The 15005-nt window shown below is 35.3% G+C and overlaps 18 annotated features.

Moving 5' to 3' along the window:
* Positions 1-1985: part of a dispersed repeat that runs on past the window's edge.
* Positions 1986-4950: a mobile genetic element.
* Positions 2323-2326: a direct repeat.
* Positions 2327-2584: a long terminal repeat.
* Positions 2327-9406: a mobile genetic element.
* Positions 4934-5204: a mobile genetic element.
* Positions 5094-5149: a tandem repeat.
* Positions 5205-8754: a mobile genetic element.
* Positions 8468-8604: a mobile genetic element.
* Positions 8755-12976: a mobile genetic element.
* Positions 9149-9406: a long terminal repeat.
* Positions 9407-9410: a direct repeat.
* Positions 10541-10603: a tandem repeat.
* Positions 11386-11432: a tandem repeat.
* Positions 12318-12463: a mobile genetic element.
* Positions 12318-12466: a mobile genetic element.
* Positions 12977-12981: 5 nt separating the features above from the next.
* Positions 12982-15005: part of a mobile genetic element that runs on past the window's edge.
* Positions 14015-14062: a tandem repeat.

The raw sequence follows: 15005 nt of genomic DNA on the forward strand, positions 1-15005 counted from the left end.
CCCTATAAATCTCTAGCTAGCTTATTTATTTACCTATATTATTTAAGAAAGACAACCTAATAGCCTATTAGACCACTTTCAAGACTGAGATTCTCTAGCCTAGGGGACTGCTAATTCGTAGCTCTTTAACTTTGTCTGGCAACCTACCGCCTTTTACCAGGTAATTCTACTCTTAATAACGTAATAGCAAATAACTCTTACTAACTTTAGGATACCTTTAGAATGATGTATCTAAGTACAGTAGCTATAGGGGAGGTAGCAGCCAGGACCTATATAAGCAGCCCCCAGATCTACTCCTTCTCTTACTTATTACCTTTAATATCTACTTTGTTAAGCTCTTAACTCCCTATGTCCTTAACTTTTAATAACATATTATGCCTTCTAACCCTTACTTTAACATCCTCCTTTGTCATATCTACCTCAGCTTTTAGATCCCTAGTTGAGCGTAGTAGCAACAGTAGCGGCAGCAGTAAGAAGCTTCTACCTAGATGTTAAGGCTGTACAGGTTCTATAATAGCCTAACTAAAGCTTGTTATCTTTCCCTATAGGAGTAAGCTTAGCTTATTTATAAGACCTTTATCCCTTCTCTTTTAGCCCTAATACGTTATTAACAGTTATTTCCTAGTGCTTCCTTTCCTAAACAAGAATATAGACAGCACCTTAGCTTACAACATTGCAGAAGCCCTTACAACAGCTCTTGTTAGTAGTGCTAATCTTCCTCTTTTCCTCTATAACATTGCTGCTGCTTATGCACATGTCTGCTGGTTTAATACTCTACCTTCTAGGGAGAGTTACTATGTCAATTCTAACACTGTATACCATAACTAGGCACCCTACTTCTTTTATTACTTTTACTGTTCTTTACGCACCTAAGTTCCTAGCAACCCTACGTCTCTAGACACTTTTAGCGCCTAATAGTAGTACTATTAGGCTGCTATTAATAACAGTTGTTAGCCCCTATACACTATTAGTGCCTATAGTCCTCTTATTTAGGGGTTTTTACTTGCTATAACCAACGCTGCCGTTTAGTACTCTACTTACAACAACCATAACTATCCTAATACTCGCTGTAATTATTGTTAGAAGAGGTCTGCGCTATGTGCTTAAGCCTGCAATACTAATAGCAATCTTAATCCACTAGGCTCCTGTACTAAGTGTTTTGCTAACAGACGTAAGGTATATTCTTTTAGTAAGTTTTAATGTCCTATCAAGCCTTATTTCTACAAACTCTTTTTTTTTAAGCTGTTGCTTGTTGTGCTGCTTCTATAATGCCTAGTCCTACTAAGGCTAACTACTACAAGGCAGGCCGTGCTAAAGCCTACTCTAACTTAGACACTAACAATTCCTTTACTAGTCACACTTACTTTACTAGCAATTGTTTTAGTGCTAGCTAGAAGGAAGCTTAGAAGACTTTAGAGGAAGAGATAGTAGGCCTTGATTATAAGATCTCCTCTGCTTAGAATATATCTTACTTAGTCTGCTCTAAGGGGTTACTATGTACTTCTCCTTATGGTTCCCATTGTAAACAACTCTAGGCTGTTACTGCTGCTGCTGAAGCTAAAGCTGTTTACAGGGCTAGGAACTCTGTTTCTCCTCCTTTATAGTCTTTAGGTTTTTAGATTACTCCTCTAAGTAATAATAAACAGGCTATAAGTGCTCTATCTTCTTATGCTATTTACTAAATAGATGCTGACACTGCCTTAGAGGCTAATACTATAGACTTAGATAAACCTTTCTATACTTCTAGCAGGTCTCCTCTAGTTACTAAAAGTAGGTTAGGGTAGTTTATGCGCTTAGCTAGCTGCTTTCCTACAACTTATACTGCTTCTGCTTATCGTCCTACATGTATTTCTTTAGAGGGGTCTCCTAGCGTTTTTAGGGATGCTGTAGAGAGTTTTAGCAGGACTTGTTACTCTATGCCCAGGTCTCCGCTACGCCCTAATAGCCCTCTAGGTTATTGCCGTTAGTCCTCCTCTATTAGCTAGTGTTGAAGTTGTACTTTAGTTTAAGACTGTAAGCGCTGATTCTATTGGTTCTTAGGGATAAGTACTGTTAGATCGGTAAGGGTTATTAACTAAGCAAATCTTGTAAAGATAGGGTGCAATAAATAGTACAGAGTAGACTGTCTATCTTAAGAGCAGGTTAAGATTCTAAAGACAAACTTAATTAACAAGGTTAAACACGAACTATAAGGGTTGTGTTTCTACAAACTATATACTAAAGAGATACGTTGCTTATTAACAAGTAACTAGAGTTAGTCTAATAAAAGACAAAAGGGTGCTTATAGATAGGTATATTATACTATACTTATTAATAAATAGCTATATATATTATACTTGTTAATAAGCAGTTACGTAACATCCCTATCTGTTTTGTCTTTCTCTACTGTTTGTTCCTTTAGGGCAGAGTTAGGGGTCTTAGTTAGCTAGTACTTATGTTTGTACTGTGCCCTAGCATAGGATTTTAACACTATCCCCCCTTCCTCTTTAGCTTTTGCTTAAACTATATAATTGTCTGTTAGAGTTTTATATAATCTGTAATCTTAGAATCTAGTAACCTGTAAGTTAAGATGTCCTTATAGGCCCGCGATATCTATCTTATATTAGAGATCTGTTAAGCTAATATACCTACTAAAGACCCCTATAGTTGTTATTCCTTTAGTAGCTATAAGTGCTATATTATACTAGGTAGTCTAAAAGGTCTAAAGTGTGCTAAGTGTATAGAGGCTAGTAAGGCTTATGTAAATATGTCTTAGGCGTTATTAGATAAGACTTGTAAGGAGTATAAGAAAAAGGTAGAAGATAATAAGTTACTTCTTATAACTATGATTGCGCGTTTATTATATAATAAGAAAATTCTAAAATAACCAAATAAACGTGTGCAGTAAAATGCACTATATTTAGCAAATAGAATAGTTAAGGCTAGTATGTTAGACCTAGCTAAGGAAGTTAATCCTAACTGTTCTATAGCGTCTATTAGCATATGTGCCTTACTAGCTATCTAGGGCACTCTTAGTTTAATTAAAGAGTATGTAGTATATTATAGTACTTGTGTACTAATTAGCAGCAGCTTATAAGTTACGCAGGTAGTTCCTATATATTTTCTAAGTCTAGGTATCCTAACTATTTAACTAAATACTTTGTTAGTTACCATATCTATTATATATTATCATTTTTTTCACGTTCTATTTATCTTTGCTATTAGCTTAATAATATAAGTTCTCCTGTCCAGGCTTTTTAGGGTTAGCTAGCTCTAGTAGTAATATGTGTAACACAGGACAGACCTTTACATCCTCTAGCAGATAAAGTCTTTAGTGAACTAGGCTTATCTGCTTAGAAATAAAAAAGGGTCTAACTTTAAGGTAGTCTAGTTTTTTTATTAGTCTCTGTGTTTAAAGGTTTTTTGTAAGGAAATAGATTTTGTGCCCGTCTTTTAGCTAAGGTGCTATTTTTGTTTTCTAGTTAACATATAAGGTTGCTTATTCTTAAGCCTTACTAATGTTTTTTAGTGCTTTTTTATGTACTTCCTTCAGTTTTACTACTAAGGATCTTACTAATTTAGTTTAAATTAGCGTGTTAAGACTTCTAGTAAAGGGATTTAGGTGCGTCCTGTAATTTAGGAAGAACAGTAATTTTCCTATAACTTCTAACAATTTGTTATTGTAAGCAATCTGTGCTATAGGTAATAGCAAAACTTAGTTGTCTTACTACTAGTTGTTGTAAATCTATAGGTATGTTTCTATAGTCTAATTTGTTCTTTTAGTCTATCTATCTGTCTGTAGATAATAGGCTGTTAAAAGCTTCTTCTTAGTACTGATAGCTGCTAAGAGCGTAGTCTAGTAACCTAACGTAAACAGCTTGTCTTAATTACTAAAAATTAATTTAGGTATGCTGTTATGCTGTATGTGTTAATCTAGGAACACTTATACAAGCTACTCTGTAGTATAATCATTTTAAAATAGTATTATTTTAGGCGTACTTTAAAAATCTGTAAACTTTAACAAAGATTAAGTTGTAGTTTATCTAGTAACAAAATATCTTAAATTAGGCAGCTATGTAACAAAATCTATTCTAATGTTTATTTATAGTAATGTTAGTAGCTCTAATACCTATATTACTCTGTATTTTACGTATATACTGTGTTTGTTTTACTAGTAGTTAATATATCTCTAAATATATTTAGTAACCTTATCTTTTATATTATTAAATTTGTAATAATGTTTATTAGGTTCTATTCTGTGTGTAACTCTAGGGTGTCTATGTAGCAGGTTATTGTGGTAATTAGCTACAACTTTGTCCTAAAGTTCCTATAGTACATCTAACGGAATATACTGTTTGCTTTTAATTTAAATTATGTTGTTAAGTTATTATAATAGTCCTAGTAACCTATTATTGTTAATGCCTAACACAGCGAACTAGTTAATTGTTGTTTCTCCAGTAAGGTTGTGTTGTTAACTAAGTGCGTTAGCTCTACTATTGTCCTTGCCTAGCGTATATAATATCATAAGTTTATATTATCTAAGTTTCTTAGACTAACGTACTTGTTGTTAGTTTAAGTCCTTAGTGGTTGTAAAGTATACTAGGTTCTTGTAGTTAGTGTAGATAGTAAGTTCTAAACAGCTTTCTATATATAGTTGCTAATATTCTAGAGCAGATATAATTGTAAGTAATTCTTTGTTATGCATATTGTAGTGTGCTTCTAGTCCTAAGAGCATGCGTAAGTAGTACGTAATAGGGTGCTATTACCTATCCTTTTCTTGCGCAATATATGCGCCTAATATAAGATCTAAGGCGTTAGTCTCTATACGTATAGGTTTGCTGCTGTAAAACATAATTAATGTAGGAGGTTTGTATAGGCTTGCTTAAGTGCCTTAAACGCATTGTCTTATTCTTGTCCGTACTTAAATAGTGTATCCTTCTGCGTAAACTTTGTTAGCAGGTGTTGCGATCTAAAGAACACGGGAAGGATCCGCCGAATTACAGTGGCTGCGGCATAGTGATTATGACAACAGAACGAACATTAAGTAAGCAACAATTACAGTGTCAGCACTCGGTTAAAGGCCAAAGGGACACGTGACTTAATTAAGGCTTAGCGGAATTAGGATTATTAGCAATTAGGATAATCAGCAATTAGTGTAATTAGTAAATAGTGCGATTAGAGGGTGCACAATACTAATTAGTCTATATTACTACCACAATTATTACAGTATATATTTTGTAGGAACACAACCGTTATAGTTTGTGTTTAACTTTATTAATTAACTTTGTTATTAAAATATCTTAACCCTGCTTGTGAAACAGATAGTCTACTCTATACTGTTCCTTACAAACCCTAGTTACTACAGTCTTCAACTAGACAAGTACCCCTTTAAGAACCCCTAACTGTACTTGTCTCTAAAACCTAATTAAAAATTACTTATAGACTTCGTCGAAAGTGTAAAACTTAACATTTTAAACACCCCTAAAATAAGTACTACAGGATCTTATGCTACCTCCAGCAGCCCTAGCATAGATTTAGGAGCAGAACTAACTGTTAACACTTTAACTATAAATGTTAACAAACTAGATTAATACTATAGAAAATATAGTAAAGTTAAAAACTATCTTATATAGTAGGATCTCTTCTTTTCCTTCTAAGGTAAGAAGATCCCTAAGAATAAATAAGTAGTCCTTGTTGCCTGTTATATGTAAGGTAAGGTGTTCTAATAGATTAAACTATTTATACAGCAATACTAGGCTAGTAATACACTAGAAGAGGTAGATATATAGAGATGCAACTTTAACATTTTTAAGAAAAAGATTAAACCAGTCTTTAGAGTCCCTAACAAACCTACTATTGCTTAACTTAATATTTAGAAGATGAAGTAGATTAAGATAGCTGCTAACACTATTTAGGACAACACTGCTTTAATAACTATGTTTAGATAAGGACCAAAGCCTAAGGCTAAGGAGAAACTTATGCGCACTAGCGCAAGTGTTAACAACCGTAATAACCGTATCAATACCTTAATTAATATTAATGTATTACTATATAAACTTTAGTAAGAACTTTATAATAACCCTAGAACACGTGTTGTTGCTATTGCTAGTAATTACCTATCTAAGAACTAATAGCGCAATAACCTAAACTAAGGACAGTAAGGAGAATATTATTAGCCCAACACTAGCTAAAACATCTATAATAACATACAGAGTGGTTACTTTAGACTAGAGGCTATAGACCTCTTCAACCTTAACAAGGGACTGCTAGGATAATAGAATAAAAAGAAGGGTAGAGGAGGACACTACTCTAACAACAGTAGTAGTAAGGACTGTTACAACTGTAGCAAACTTGGCTACCTTACAGGAGACTGTAAAATAACAAACAATGTTCTCTAACAGCTTAATGTCTTAACCTACAATAACAATACTACAGATGCTAGTAACTAGGAAGTAGTTACTAATGACATAGGATAACCTATAGAAGACCTAGAGTCTAGTCCTAAGGACAATGCTAAATGCATTAAGCCTCTTATTTATGCAGTAACCCTTTACTATAACTATATAGAAGGTAAAGGAGTACTATTTACTAACAGTAACTAATAGTATTACGCAGAAGAATGCTATGTAGAAGAAACAACCCTTAAGGTTAGTAAGAAACATAAAGGCCTATTCTATTAACAGTAAATAAGCTACTTTAGTCTTAAAGGTAAGGAACTTCTAGTTATTAAACGTAAACTAGAAGAAGTTGCTAAAGAGCAAGCTATGCTTAACAATGTTAGTAAACTCTATAAAGAGACCTAAGACTACTAACACAAGATAGACAACCTTCTAGATACTTCTAGGTAGACACTTATAGAAATTAGACAAGACACTACGCAACGCTAACACTAACGCTAGTAGCGTAAGCGCTGTGCTAAGAAAGAAGTATACGCCTGCATGTGTTAAAAACTTATTTAGCCTATAGTAGGATCTAAGGAAGAAGAACTTACTTCAGAATTTAACTAGCTTATTTCGCAGGTTAAACAAGAAACTAATAACTGCTAACAGGTGTTAAACAACCTAGAGGGAGCTAAAGATTAACACTAGGTTAATAGGGAAACAGAGCGCAGCATGCAACGTATAAGGGAACAACAACCCTTACTACTATTACTCCTACTAACACTTAGCCTACAACCCTAGTACAAAGTAGACGTTAGGAATCCTAGACACAGAGATTTGTTATAGACAGCCTACAGAAATAAATAATGCACTGTATTCTAAGAATCTAAACTAAACTATAGATAGTTTCCTCTAGGACACTTTACTTACTGTGTTTAGTAGTACAATTACAGGAACAACTTATATAAGAAGCACCTTATTAACAAACATAGCTATATCTATTTTTCTAGAGGAGATAACCTATAAGTAGTAACTTAGATACAGCTAGTAGTTAATAGGCAGTGTTACAACGCACACTAATAAACTACCTAAACCTAGACTATAAGGTTTACTAAGGACATAAGAAATATAATAGATTTAAGAATAAGACTTTCCTAGGACAGCGCCTAAGGGCGCTAGGGATTAATGTATGGATTCTATTAGGACTAATTACCTTATTAAGCTTACTATTAGACTAAATAGAGTAGAGCTATTAGTATTGTTAGACTTAGGAGCCTAGGGGAACTACATATCCTGTGTAGTAGTAGAAGAAGCTAGACTTGAAGTATAGTATTAAGAAGAACTATACCTGTTCTAAGTAGCTAATAGAGAGCTAATGCTAAGGGAAGAAAGAATTAAGCTTAAAGTTTTAGGTGCCCCCCTAAGGATATGAGACTATAACAAGAAGTTAGACCTTAATATTCTTAGGACAGCTGCCTATAATGTTATACTAGAACTACTATAGTTATAAGAATATAATCTACAAATTAATTAGAAAAGGTAATAAATCTTATTTATTAGATGTAAGTACTATATAGCTGCACCTAAATCTACGCAATATACGCTGCAGTTAGTAGATAAGAAGGAGATTAATAACATCTTATTAACATACAAGATGTGCTAAGACAGAGTAGTTAGGTATAACTCTAAGAAACAATAGTTAGTAGTTAAGGAGAAGAACGGTACACCTCCTAACATTCTAGACAAATATAAGAGTTATATAGAACTCTTCTAGTATAAGAAGACTGTAAATGTATTACTACAGCACAAACTATAGGACTGTAATATTAAGCTCTAGAAATGGAAGGAACTACTCTTTAGACCTATATACAGACTTTTAAAAAAGGACCTTAAGGTACTACGCAGGTATATTAGGGAAAACCTTAAAAAATAATTTATTAGAGGATTAAAATCTCTAGCAGGATTCCCTATTACCTTTGCAGCTAAGAAAGACAGCTTGCTACGCCTATATGTTAACTACCAAAAGCTTAATAATATTACAATAAAAAATCAATACCTGCTACTAAATATTAAAGAGTTATAAAACAGACTTAGTAGAGTATAGTGCTTTACTACACTTAAATTATATAGAGTGTACAACCTTAAACGTATAAAGGAAGGTAAGGAATGGAAGACAGCGTTTAGAACCTGTTATAGTTATTGTAAGTACCTAGTTATGCTATTTAGGCTAACTAATGCACTAGCTACGTGCTAGGCCCTAATTAACAGTATATTAAGGGTGCACCTAGACTAAATAACAATAGCATACCTTAATAATATCCTAGTGTTTAGTAAGACACTAGAAGAACACATAATCTACGTTAAAGAAGTGTTGGACTGCCTAGAAAGAGCAGGCTGTTGAAGTCGTACTTTAGTTAAAGACCGTAAGCACTAATTCTATTGGTTCTTAGGGATGAGTATTGGTGGATTGGTTGGGGTTATTAACTAAGCAAAGCTTGTGAAGATAGGGTGCTATGAATAGTACAGAGTAGACTGTCTAGTTTAAGAGCAGGTTAAGATTCTAAAGACAAACTTAATTAATAAGTTTAAACACAAACTATAAGGCTTATGTTCCTACTTAACTATATACTAAGGAGATACAGTGCTTATTAATAAGTAACTAGAGTTAGTCTAATAAAATGCATAATGGTGCTTATAGATAAGCATATTGTACTATGCTTATTAACAAGCATATTGTACTATGTATATTAATAAGCGTATTATACTATGCTTGTTAACAAGCAGTAACGTATGTTATACTTGTTAACAAGCAGTTACGTAACATCCCTCTCTATTCTGTCCTTCTCTACTATTTGTTCCTTTTGGGGGGAGTTAGGGGTCTTGGTTGGCTGGTACTTATGTTTGTGCCGTGCCCTAGCACAGGATTATAACACTATCCCCCCTTCCTCTTTAGTTTGTCCTTAAACTACGTAATTATCTGTTAGAGTTTTATATAATCTATAATCTCTATATCTAGTAACCTATAAGTTAAGATGTTCTTATATGCCTATAATATCTGTCTTATATTAGAAATCTGTTAAGCTAATATACCTACTAAAGTCCCTTGTAATTATTCTTTCTTTAGCGGCTATAAGTGCTATATTATGCTAGGTAGTCTAAAAGGTCTAAAGTGTGCTAAGTGTATGAAGGCTGGCAAGCTATATGTTAACATGTCTTAGGCGTTGTTAAATAAGACTTATAAAGAGTGTAAGAAAAAGGTAGAATAAGAAAAGTTACTCTTTACAACTGTAATTGCGTAATTATTACGTAATAAGAAAATTCTAAAACAGGCAAATAAACGTGTGCGGCAAAAGGCGCTAAATTTAGCAAATAGAATAGTTAAGGCTAGCAAGTTAGACCTAGCTAAGGAAGTTAATCCTAACTGTTCTGCAGGGTCTATTGGCATATGTGCCTTGCTAGCTACCTAGGGCACTCTTAGCTTAATTAAAGAGTCTGTAGCAAATTATAGTACTTACGTACTAATTAACAGCAGCGTATAAGGTGCGCAGGTGGTTCTTATATGTTTTCTAAGTCTAGGTATCCTAACTATTTAACTAGATACCTTTGTTAATTGCTATTTCCCTTAAATATTACTTATTTTTTTAACTTCCTATTTATCTTTGCTATTAGCTTAATAATAGAAGTTCTCCTAGATAGGCCTTCTAGGGTTAGCTGGTTCTAATAGCGATATGTGGAACACTAGATAGATCTTTGCATCTTTTAGCAGATTAAGTCTATAGTTAACTAGGCTAATCTACTTAGAAACAAAAAAGGTTCTAAATTTAATATATTCTAGTTTTTTTTTTAGTCTCTATGTGCATAGGTTTTTTATAAAGACATTGATTTTATCCCCCTCTTTTAGCTAAAGTGCTATTTTTCTTTTCTAGTTAACATATAAGATTGCTTGTTCTTAAGCCTTACTAATATTTTCTAGTGCCTTTATATGCACTTCCTTTAGTCTTGCTACTAAGGATATTACTAATTTAGTCTAAATTAGCGTGTCTAGACTTCTAGTAAAGAGACTTAGGTGCATCCTATAATTTAGGAAGCATAGTAATTCTTCTGTTACTTCTAACAATTTATTGTTGTATGCAATTTGTGTTATAGGTAAAAGCAGAACCTAGCTATCCTGCTGCTAGTTGCTGTATATCTGTAGGTATGTTTCTATAGTCTAATTTGTTCTTTTAGTCTGTCTATCTGTCTGTAGATAATAGGCTGTTAAAAGCTTCTTCTTAGTACTAATAGCTGCTAAGCGCGTAGTCTAGTAGTTTAACGTAAAGAGCTTGTCTTAATTACTAATAATTAATTTAGGTATACTATAATACCTTATGTGTTAATCTAGGAATACTTATAAAAGCTGTTCTACAGTATAACTATATTAAGACAGTATTATCTTAGCGTACTTAGTAAATCTGTTAACTATAACAAAGTTTAAGTTATAGTTGAATCTGGTTGCTAGGTCTCTTAAGATAGGCAGCTGTGTAACAAAATCTATTATAATGTTTATCTATAGTGCTGTTAGTAGCTCTATTACCTGTATATCTCTCTATTCTGCGTGTGTACTGTGTTTTTTTTACCAATAGTTAACACAGTTTTTAACCTATTTAGTAACCTTGTCCTTTATATTACTAAACTTATAGTGTTACTTAAATAGTTCTATTATGTGTGTAATTCTAGGGTGCCTGTGTAGCAAGTAATTATAGTAATTAGCTATAATTTTGTCCTAAAGTTCCTCTAGTACGTCTAATATAATACGCTGTTTGTTTTTAATTTGCATTATATTGTTTAGTTGCTGCAATAATCTAAGTAACCTACTATTGTTAATTCCTAGTACTGCAAACTAGTTAATTGTTTTTTCTCTAGTAAGGTTGTGTTGTAAGCTAAATTTATTAGCTCTACTATTGTCCTTACCTGGCGTATACAATATCTTAAATTTATATTACCTAAGACTCTTAGACTAACATACTTGTTGTTAAATATAAAACCTTAGTAGTAGTAAAGTATACTAGGTTCTAATAGTTAGTGTAGATAGTAAGTTCTAAGCAGCTTTCTGCATATAGTTGCTATAGTTCTAGAGCTAATACAATTATATGTAATTCCTTATTATGTATGTTATAGCGTTCTTTAGGTCCTAAAAACCTACGTAAGTAGTACGCAATAGGGTGCTTTTGTCTATCTTTTTCTTATATAATACATGCGCCTAATATAAGATCTAAGGCATTAGTATCTATACGTATTAGTTTGCTACTACAAAATATAATTAATATAGGAGGTGCAATATAGGCTTGTTTAATTGCCTTAAACACATTGTTCTGTTCTTGTCTCTACTTAAATGGTGTATCCTTCTGCGTAAGCTTTATTAGCAGGATTGCAATCTTAGAGTAGTCCTTAATAAAGCGTCAGTTAAAGTTAACAAATCCTAAGAATTCCTAGATCTGTTTAACCGTTTTTAGCGTTTGCTAGGTCTTAACTACTTCTACCTTTATTAGACTAATCTTAACTCTGTATTGTCCTACAATGTACCCTAGGAATTTAACTTCCTCCTTATGCTATTTGCACTTTTTAGGTTTAAGCTGTAGGTCTGCCTACTTTAGGTATTCTAGCACTTCTGTAACATATTGTTTGTGCTCTTCTAGTGTCTTTAAATACACTAGGATGTTGTCTAGGTATGCTACTACAGTTTTGTTAAGGTGTGCTCTTAGGACGTTGTAAATTAACTCCTAGCACGTTGCTAGTGCGTTTGTTAGACTAAACAGTATAACAAGGTACTTATAGAGCTTATATTACCTTCTAAATGCTGATTTTTATTCTTCTCCTTCCTTTATGCGTATAAGGTTGTACGCGCCTTATAGGTCTAATGCTATAAAGTTCTAAGCTTCTACTAGCTAGTCCTAAAACTCTGTAATGTTTAGTTGCAGGTAGTAGTTCTTAATAGTAATTTTATTAAGCTTCCTAAAGTTAATGCAAGGTTGTAGCTTACTATCCTTCTTAGGAACAAACATAATTAGGTACCCTGCAGGTAATTTAAATCTTCTAATAAATCCCTTCTTAAGGTTCTCCTTAATGTACATACAAAGTACTTTAAGTTCCCTTTCTAATAACTAATATAACAGCCTAAAAGTTAGTGTCTTTCCTTTCTAGAGCTTAATCTTATAATCCTAAGGTTTGTGCTTAGGTAGGGCTTTTATTATAAGCTCTTCTCTAAACATCTCTACGTACTGTTAGTAAACGTTAGGGATAGTAGAAGGTGCACTCCTTCCCTCCTTAACTCTTACTTTGTGGTCTGTAGGTCGTTTAGCATCTACAGAGTTAACTGCTCTATTGTAGCACGTCTTATATGTTAAAGAGACATTATTTATCTCTTTCTTATCTACTAGCTGCTTTATACGCTGCGTAGGCGTAGATATGTTAGTGCTACATTTACATCCTTCTAATAGAAGTCTTTCTTGTGCCTAGTCTATCTTTAGGTTGTACCTTTGTAACTAGGGAATTCCTAGTATAATGTTATGCGTGGCCTTTATAAAGACGTCTAGGTTTATTTCCTTACAGTGCCCCTATATCTGTAGGGGTGCTGCTATCTCCCAGTAATTATACGAACAAAGACAGTGTATTTGTTCGCTTTGCCTATGTAAATCTTAGCGTGAGCACAGACACTCGACTGTATTTGTTCGCTTTTTCAGCGTGAATTTGTTCGCTGTTCCTGAAGTTAAATATTGCTGCAACAATTGCGGAACGTGTACAAAGTGCGTCCCAATTATATGTTAAATTTCTAGAAGAATCAAGCATATGGTACGTGAGTGGAATATAGTAGATGTTTTAATATTAATGTTCACAATGTTATAGGGCAGTATTAATAAGGTATGTTTAGAGTTAAGCGCAGGTAACATCTACTCTACAGGATGGAATAATTTAAGCAAAGTTAGCTAACGTAACCGCAGAGCTGGCGTAGGACTCTTCGGCAAAGTATGGCTTTGCTCTCTGATACTGTCGTCAACGCTGTTGTCAGTTTCGTCGTCTTTGCTGTCTTAAATCTCTTCAACCTCGTAGATGGTTGCTGGCGCCTCTGCCTTAATGCTCAGCGTTTTCTTTTTATTGATAGGCCCGCCAGCAATTCCCTCTGGCCCTAACCAGCTCTTAAGTGCCTTGCTAGCTGCACAAATGTCTAGACACACCTTCTTAAGTAGCTCAATCTAGACATGCAGCTGGCCTACACAAAGGGTGCGTTCAATCTAGCAATTTGTAATCTCGTTGTGTGGTATCAGGGTTAGAATGCCCCAGCCTAGCTCCTAACTAACAGAGTACCAGCGCTTGGCTTGGCCTAACCGTCGTCTAAACACCTGCTTGTCCTTCTTAGTAGCATTAGGACTAACTAACTCTACTAGCGCTGCAACTGCCTCTGTGCAGATTTGTCCCTTTCTGTATCAATTTTGCGTCCTGTTATTACTAGATATAAAGTTGTTATGCTGTATCTGCGCTATCTTATTAGAGTATGCTTAACCTAGGAGAGCTAACACCTATTAAGACTTAATATAGACAGCTGCTAGCTCTGCTTTATAACATGTGCACATGTTCCAGGCAAAGTAGAAATCCCTGTCAGCATTGTTGCGCACGCTTAGCAGCTGCAAGCGCTTAGCTCCAGCACCAGTCCTGCTCTGGCTGCCAGCGAGCTCGCCGCCACCTCTAAAGGGTGAGCCACGTTCTTGCCAAGCCTGCAGGAACTAGGCAGCGTGGTACCAAGAGGACTGGTTTCTAAGCACGCGCGCTTTCTCTAGAAGGGTGCAGGCCGTAAGGTAGGGAGTTTAGGTAGAGCTGTAGAAGTCCGTGTTGTTAGAGACTGGCTGCTTAATAATCTAGGCAACAACAGACTTGTCCTTTTGCACAATAGAGGTGTAGGCAGCCTGCTCTAGAAGAGGAGCCTTGTTGCCAGGTGCTATAAGACCAAGGGCAAGCCGCTTCTTCGCACGCAAAGTGGCGAGTGTCCTGCTGCGTTTTTGCTCCGCACGGCGGTTATTGTTAGAGATAGTAGTAATGTGCAGAGGGGAGTCTTTCAGCTGCTTATCTAGTTCGCTAGGCTGTAACAGCTAAGGGCTGGCTAGATGTGTCTTATTAGTGGTTGTTCGAGCGCGCTTTAGTGTAGGGGCCGGCGCAGATAGGTGTGGCCGCTTCTTTTGTTGCAGGGGTGGAGCAGAGGCCTGTTGTGAAGGGGAAGCAAAGGGCTTCTGCGCAGACGGCGGCTCTTCCATCCTGTCCTCCGCAAGCGACTCGGCCGCGCAGACCAGACGATCCCAGATATTGTTAGGCAGGAGGTTGTTAGCAAGCGTCTCGCGCAGAAGCCAGATTGCTGACAAGACAGAGTGGGCAATAAAGACGGGCTTGCAGACGCTGGCATCGTTACGGGTAGGGATCAGCCATCCTGCGCTGTGCGGACAAGCACCTGGATCACGCTGCGAGCGTGAGATGGTCGCTCGGCAGAAGAAGAGCTTCTTGTAGTCCTTATTTAGCGGCTCGTACGCGTAGTTGCGAACAAAGTCAGCTTCGCTGGCTAGAGGAAAGCTCTAACGACCGCCATTAAACCGCTCTGCAGCGCTGTCTAATGCTGCTAACCAG

The sequence above is a fragment of the Ascochyta rabiei genome, chromosome 2 (assembly GCF_004011695.2).
Source record: "Ascochyta rabiei chromosome 2, complete sequence".
NCBI lineage: Eukaryota > Fungi > Ascomycota > Dothideomycetes > Pleosporales > Didymellaceae > Ascochyta > Ascochyta rabiei.